The 7,924-nt window shown below is 45.7% G+C and overlaps 1 long non-coding RNA gene across 1 annotated transcript in view; it reads left to right on the top strand.

The window, feature by feature from the left end:
- The window catches only part of LOC115280973, an 11,380-nt gene continuing 3,456 nt past the window's right edge, over window positions 1–7,924 (top strand). Inside the window, exons 1-2 of the long non-coding RNA XR_003904013.1 lie at window positions 1–17; window positions 5,112–5,735. This is a non-coding gene — a long non-coding RNA (uncharacterized LOC115280973). The remainder of the gene's footprint in view (window positions 18–5,111; window positions 5,736–7,924) is intronic.

Here is a 7,924-nt window from a genome sequence, read left to right as displayed (position 1 = left end):
AGATGCTTTGGTGGAAGGTGCCGTTGAAATTTACTCATTATGCTGAGTAAGAATGACTGTTTCATTCATTTTTCTATACTACTAGAACAGCATAGAAATTTGAGGCACGGTTTTCAGTGATTTCATGTCTGAGGTTAAATTCATGAAGTCAACTATTGTACAGTGCCAATAGAAATTAAGAACTCTATTTTTCTTTTTCATTAATCTTCTTAATTGGCATCCAAGTTACTTAGCATGGAGTGCAGCAGTGATTTCAAGTGTAGATTCCTTAATGCCCCTTGTCCATTTAGCCCATCCCCCCTCCCACAGCCCTTCCAGTAACCCTCTGTTAGTTCTCCATATTTAACGGTCTCTTAACTCGCTAGTGGTTTTTCCGATTTTGTTCATCCTTTCAAAGAAGCAGCTTCTGGTTTCATTGATCTGTTGTACTGTGGCATTTATGTTTTTTGGTTTAAGTTTGGTTTCATTTGGTTTGGTTTGGATTGGTTAAAGAGCATTGAGTTCTGCTCTAATCTTTCTTTATTTTCTGTCTTTGGTTTGGGGTTTTATTTTCGTTCTTTTTACAGCTCTTTGAGGTGTAAGGGTAGGTTGTGTGTCTGAGACGTCTCTTCTTCCTTCCTTCAGAAGGCCTGGATTGTTTTATACTTCCGTGTAATGACTGCTTTCGCTGTGTCCCAGAGGCTTTCGTGTACTATTTAATGTCCTCCTTCCCTGTGTGGTTGGCCCCTTCATTCTTTAGTAGGATGTTCTTTAGTCTCCAACTACTGATATCTTTGCTCTTTTCTCCCCAGTGGTTGAATGTGAGTTTCATAGGGCTGTGTTCTGAAACTATGTACGGTATGGTCTCGATCTTTTTGTACTTGCTGAGGGCTGACCTGTGTCGTAGGATGTGGTCTCTCCTGGAGAGTGTTTCCTGTGCACTGGAGACGACCGTGTACGGCACTGCTGTAGGATGAAACGTTCTAAATATCTGTGTTTAGTCCATCTGATCCAGTGTGTCATTCAAAGCCATTGCATTCCTGGTTGATGTTCTCTTCAGAGGATCCATCCATTGCTCAGAGTTGGGTGTTGAAGTCCCCTACTATTATGGCTATATTTAGCAATGAGGTTCTTTATGTTTGCTAGGAATTGATTTATATATTTTGGTGCCCTCACATTTGGAGCATAAGTACTTGCAATTATTATGTCATCTTGGTAGATAGACTCCTTAATGATGATGGCATGCCCTTCTTCATCTCTCGTTATAGTTTTTATTTGACAGTCTAGATTGTCTGATGTAGGTATGGCTACTCTTGCTTTCTTGTCGTGACCGTTGGCATGAGAGATGGTTCTCCATCCCCAGTTTCAATCTGAAGGTGGCTTCTGGGCTAATGGGGGTCTTTTGGAAACAGCATATAGATGGGTCTTGGTTTATTCTCCGTTCTGTCACCCTATGTCTTTTGATTGGAGCATTTAGCCCATGGACGTTTAGAGCGAGTACAGAACGGAAGAGGTGTTGGCCATTTTGTTTCTGGCCGAGCAGGCGTTTCTGGTGGTGTATGCTGGTCCTTTCCGATCTGTGTCGCTTTTGGTCTTTTTCTTCTCTTCGACGTCCTATCTCCTCTAGACAGAGCTTTATACATTTTCGTGCCAGGCTGGTTTAGTGGTCACAAACTCCTTTCATCTGTGTGTGTCTGGGAAACTTTGGTTCTTCTTTCGATTTTGTATGACGGTCTTGCTGGATCTCGAATTCTTGGCAGCATATGTTTCAATTCAGCATAATGACTCTATCGTGCCCCTCCTTTCTGGCCTGCACATCTCTGTGGATCGGTCTGCTGCAAACCTGATCTCTCTTCCTTTCTACGTTTAGCAGTTTTGTTTCCCTTAGTGCTCTCAACGATAGTTTCCTTGTCTGAGTATTTTGTGGATTTGACTATGAAATGCCTTGTTGATGGTCGGGTTTTGTTGAATCCTGTAGGAGTCCTCTGTGCCTCACAGATTTTGAAGTCTGTCTTTTTCCCAGAATGGGAAAGTTCCCTAAACACTGCTCTGACGGGCCCCACTATCTCAGTACAAAATCCCATCACTGTTATATCATGAGGGTTTTTGCATATTAAAGTGAAGCCAATAGCACACATCAGTGTGTTCAGTTTACGCCCAACACATGTCCGTGTACCAGGAAAACAAATCTCACATCGAACAGTGTGTGTCACGGAGGCAGTGACAGTTGAGCCTCACGTCCTGGTAGGGCTCGTGGCACGTTTGGTCATGGTGCGACACTTTTGCCACTTGACTCGCACGCACTCTCTTCCTGTGTTGGGACATGCTCTTCCCAACATCACTGTCGTCTCAGAGGGCAGTGCAGGGTTCCTGCCTTCCGCAGGTGGCTTCGTGTTGAGCCACGGGCCAATCCCCATCCTGTGGGAATTGGAGAAATCAGAAAGTGCTAGGACTAGACGGGGAGACCCACTCGTTCTTTCTCCACCTTCTTAGAAGGGGATCTCACATTTCTCTTCTGATACTGCTGCTGAGAATAATCCTGTCTTGCTCAGGCGCCCGCCACTGACCCTAGTTGCAGTTCTGTGTGCCGGGCAAAAAGTGTCATTCAGAGACCCACAAGGTCTCCATCAGAGACTGAGCATCAGTGTGAGCACTTGGCTCTCTCCCAAGGAGCACCATAGGGATGTTGTGTCCTGCAGGGGATGGAACCAGAACCCCAGCTGTGGGAAAGGAGAATTCCCACTCACCTTCCTGTCCATCTGCCAGTGAGAAGAGGGGCTGGATGAGGTGTGAAGGCTTTTGCAATTAATCCTCTTCAGGTAGTTTTTGTCAGATAATATAAATACAAGCAGAGCCAAACTATGATCCCAGTTTCCTTTAGAGCCTAAATCTGGTGAAAAGTAAGGGTTTTGTTATAATTTGATTTCCCTATGCCTGTTTCTACAAAGAAACAGGAAAACTAGGAGACTGCTGGATTTCTAAATGTCATTGTGTCCCAGAGAATCAGTCTCGTTGAAGCAAGGGTATCCAGGAAGTCTTTCATCTGTGGAGCATAACTTTGATTGCTGGCGGTTGATGACAAAGATTCACCATCAGGAGAACCCGTATGACCTGAGCCCACGTTGCCTACACCTAACCACGTTTGTGCTCCTTGGGAAAGGACAGGGCCACCTTGCTGGTGTAGGATTTGTGTTCACGCGTTCTTCAGCACCTGGTCTTAGGGTTTTGCTGTCACTCTCCCCATCAACCTCTGTCACCCATCTCCCTGCAAGCACTTATATTTTTTATTTACACTGTTCTTCATTATATTTTTGTGGTGAAGAAATGGGAACATAATACCTGTCCAAGTAGACAGCGCATTGTTGTTAAATCAGTGCACAGGGCTATGCAGCATGTTTCCAGGCTCTTCCGTCTGACAGGACAGTTTCTCCACAAGCAAGGAATACCACACTCCCTGCCTTCTCCCCAAAGTCCTGGCAACCGTCCAGCTGCCCTCCTCCACCAGGAGACCTTGACTATTTTCCAGTCCCGATGTGAATGCAGTCAGAGAGATCGGTTTTCCTAAGATTGCTTATTTCCCTGAGATAAACCATAAACCGGGGTGGTCTCATCCTCTAAAAGCTAAAAAAATCTCCACTTTTTCGTCCATATTGCTGCCTCAATGGGCATTGGACTAAAATTTCTGAACACTGACTATATTGTACAGACTGCCGTGAACACAGGGTCGCAGGTATAACTTGGACACACTGATTTCATTTCCACTGGAAGTATACTGCGATGCACGATTCCTGGATTTCATGGGAGTTCTCTGAGCCATCACTTGAGTACACTCAAGACAGGCTTCCGTGATGGCTGCAGCAATTTGCATTATGGTTATCCACACTCAGTGCTTCAGATTTTGCCCATCGTTATCAATTCCTGCATTTGGTGTTTGCTTTTTGGTGTTAGGTTTGGGTCCCAGCCATGCTGACAGATGAAGTGATAGGTGCCTGTCCTTGTAGGTCCTTCTGCCTCATGATTGGTTATGTCGGTGTTTTTTCCTCATCCTGCTGGCCATGGGTTTTGTTTTCCCTTGGAGCCATGACTATGCAGGTCTTTTCCCCATCCTCAAATGTGGCTAGTTCCTCGCTCTTCCCATTTTGCAAATAAACGCTTTTTCTGATAGAAGGTTTGGCAATATTCTCTTGTATCGTGTAGGTTCCCTTCTGAATCTGTGGATTGTTGAAGAGCCTACCCTTGGCCCGCGTGCAGTCATGCACAGTCCGCCGTAACTGTGACCGATTCCTTGGGGCCTCTCTGTCCCTGTCCAGGGTCTGTCCCCCTATTGAGGGAGGTCTGTACCATAGGGGTCGCTTTGTGTAGCTTTTGACTGAGTTTTCCTGTCCGCAAGGATGGATCCTCCACCTTCTCCTTCATTCTCAAGGATCTTGTGACGATGTGGGCAGCTTTGTGCTTCCAGATGTAGTTTAGGATTTTCGATATCTAGGAAATGACATTGTGGCTTGGCTAGTTGAGTCATTGAACCTGCGATCACTCATAGGAAGTGGCTGTTAACTTTCCTCTTTTGGTGTCGGAAGGCCTCACAGGGTGCCTGGCTGGGGCCCAGGAACTCTTTCCTTTTTTACACGTCAAAAGTCAGATCTGGCCCGTAGTTAACGTCAGAGGAATAAGCAGGGGAGCAGAGGTGATGTCTTCTCTTTGGATTTTTGTGCTGTGCGATTGAGAGTGGAATCTGCCTAAAATCACGGTTACACAATCCCTCCTTCACTCATGCCCTACAGGAAAATAAGACAGTAGCAGAAAACCTCTGATGGCTCTTCCCACCAGCCACATTTCAAGTATCCCTTAGCAGTTGGTATTTCTGGAAGGGACATGCAGAGGGGAAGGTTTAATGGGCATGTAGAAATGATAGTACGATGGCGATTTCTGCAGTTTCTCGGTCTCATGGGAAGGTCTGAAGCTGCAATCCATGTCTTCCTGAAGGGCTCCTCCTAGGTCCGGCCCAGTGACCATCTGCGAACCGACCGAGAGTTCAGGCAGATGCTATCTGACCCTCGGAAACCTCAATTGGAGTAGGACTGCCGGGCTAGCCCCTCTGGCTAAGAAGATTTCTCATGTTTGTGTTCCTACAGCTTTGTTCGTGAACTACTTGGCAAGCTCTAGCAGCGGGTTGCTAGAAGACATTGCAGATACGGAGCAGTGGCGTTGCACCAGATGCTCTGGAGACTGAAGAAACTGGACAGGACACCTGAAAGGAGAGGGAAATGGGTGTAGAAGTTGGATTTGTTTTTTCAGAGGTCATGGATATACTGTCAATTACATTGTGTCCATGGGCGCCTGTTTTTGCATTTGTGATGACTTTTTCTTACTTTTCTCATCTGAATTGTTTTTCCCATTCAATCAGCACTTTTGTGCCTTTGCCCTTGCCAAACGTCAAAGCTGGGTTAGCACCCATCGGGCATTGCACTTGAGGGATTCGTGTCTTTGCTGTCATCGACCCACAATGCACACGGCCTGAGAAACAAACGCCCAGCAGTCAAAACACAGGACAGTAGGGTGGGGGCTGTGATGACACTAGGAAGTAGCCTTCCTTTAGCCGTGGGAGGACCGTGGAAGGGTCTCTTCCTTCATGCCAGCCATGGGTCCTACAGGGAAACCTCCACCCCAAGACCTAAAATGGCATGCTCCAAAATAAAGCCTAGACCTGTTAAGATCTGCCCCAATCAACATGCCACATGCTCTCCAATTATTGCCCAGTAAGTGTTATTTCTCTAAACCTCTCATTCTTGTTTGTAATACGTCTGTGGGAGGGAATGTAATAACCTCTGGTGTGTATACGAGAGTGAATGTGTGGCTTGGTCTGGCTTGCCTGCCGAGTTCGAGTTTATGGCTCCTTGGGTGGGCACCCTTAAGGTCTCCAAAAGCCTTCGGAGTCCGAGTGGGCCTGGTCTGTGAATTCGTGTTGAATAGCATATGGGCTAGGACGGCATCGGAATAGTTACCGATCGTAAATCACAACGCTGAGTGTGCTATGGCTAAGCTTCACCTATGTTCCTTCGGGACACGGCCAGGCAGGCATCTGATTGGTCTCCTCAGTAGAGTGGGCACCCTACCCTTTGTGTCACCATATCATAAAAAACAAGAGACGGGCAACACGGCTTCTAAGGAGAGAAAACATTTTACTGAAATACTTTTGCACCTCCTTAATCAGAGAGGGATTAAGGTGACTCATAATCAAATGGCAAGATTTTTACGCTTTGTTGAAGATCAATGTCCTTGGTTTCCAGAAGAGGGCACTGTTGACTTACAGACTTGGAACAAAGTTGGGGAACAGTTAGGCTTGCATTATCCTCTACATGGACCAGAGAATGTCCCTGTAGATGCTTTTTCTCTGTGGAATTTGATTGGAGATGTTTTAGGTCCTGACCATAGGGGAAATAAATTGCCATCTAATAATATAGCCACAGAGACTACTCCAAGTTCCCCTAGAGGTCAGACTCCTACTCCCTTGGTAATGGCAGCTCAAGATGATGATGATTCTGAGTGCAGGGATGGAGAAGGAAATCAAATAGACTTGGGAGATGAGGAAGCTAGATACGTAGCAAGAAAGGGAGAAGAGGACCCTCCCGACTCTCCTCCCCCACCTCCTTGTAGTACCACTGTGCCTATAACCTTGAAACCGAGGGGGTTGAAAAAGATTTACTTGCTTTAAAGTTAGGAAAGGAGGCTAACATAACTTCAAGAGCTCCCTATTTACCACTATCTAGAGAACCCTCTCCAGCAGGAAAAATACCTTTATCCGCTGTTACAAAAGCTCACCAGCAAGCTCTTCGTGAGGGAGATTTAGAATTATCTCTCTTTTCCTGTTACATTTGGACCCTGGCATGAAATTATGCTGAGGCAGGAAATCCGAATTGGATTCCAGTCTCATATATGGTGTTAAAGGAATTAAAAGTTGAATGTTCTCAATATGGGCCTAATGCTCCATACCCTACAATGTTTTTAGATTCCTTGACTCAAAATTGGATGAACCCTTGTGATTGGTTCCAAGTAGCTAAAAGTTGCCTGCCTCCTGGTGATTATCTTAGATGGAAGGTAGAATATGAAGAAAGGGCTAGAGATTATGTGAAAAGAAACCGGAGGGAATTGAAAAATGCAGGAGTAGACATTGATATGCTCCTGGGCAATGACATATGGGAAGACACCACAGAGCAGACTCGAATTCCTGTTGAAGGACTGTGCACTATTAACATTGTTACTGTCAAGGCCTGGAAAGCCTTGCCTATGGGGTCTGGGTCAGCTACCTCCTTGACTGAAATTAGGCAGGGAGCAGAGGAAAAGTATGAGGATTTCATAGCAAGGCTACTTTCTACTGCTGGTAGAATTATTAGTAATAAGAGTGTTTCAGAAATATCGGTTAAACAGTTGGCTTTTGAAAATGCTAGTTCAACATGCAAGGCTCTTCTAAGACCGATCAGGAAGACAGGACATCTAGTGGATTATTTCAGGCAGTGCGCTGATGTGAGTCCGTCTGTAGTGCAGGGGAGAGCCGTAGCCGCTGCCTTACGGGGAAAAACATATGCCCAGTATATGCAGACATATGGCAATAAGCCAGAAGACAGGAATACAGCATGTTTTAAATGTGGCCAAACTGGACATTTTAAATCGAACTGCCCAAGAGTTAATAAACAACCTGATATTGTTACTGGACAAATGTTGAAAATGCATTTTAATCCTGACAAGGGCCTTGGAAAGACTCAGCAGGGAATAAAAGACCCAATCATATCTACAATAAGAACAGGCAGGCAAGGTTTAGGATTTCAAAATGAAGACCCTCAATATATGTAGGGGGGGCCATGGTGCAAGTGGCTGCTGACCCCATTCAGTGGAAACACCGGGATCCTGTGTGGGTGGAACCGTGGCCCCTGACTGCAGAAAAACTGGG

The sequence above is a fragment of the Suricata suricatta genome, chromosome 16, assembly GCF_006229205.1.
Source record: "Suricata suricatta isolate VVHF042 chromosome 16, meerkat_22Aug2017_6uvM2_HiC, whole genome shotgun sequence".
Lineage (NCBI taxonomy): Eukaryota > Metazoa > Chordata > Mammalia > Carnivora > Herpestidae > Suricata > Suricata suricatta.
This window is presented reverse-complemented; position numbering and strand designations above follow the sequence as displayed.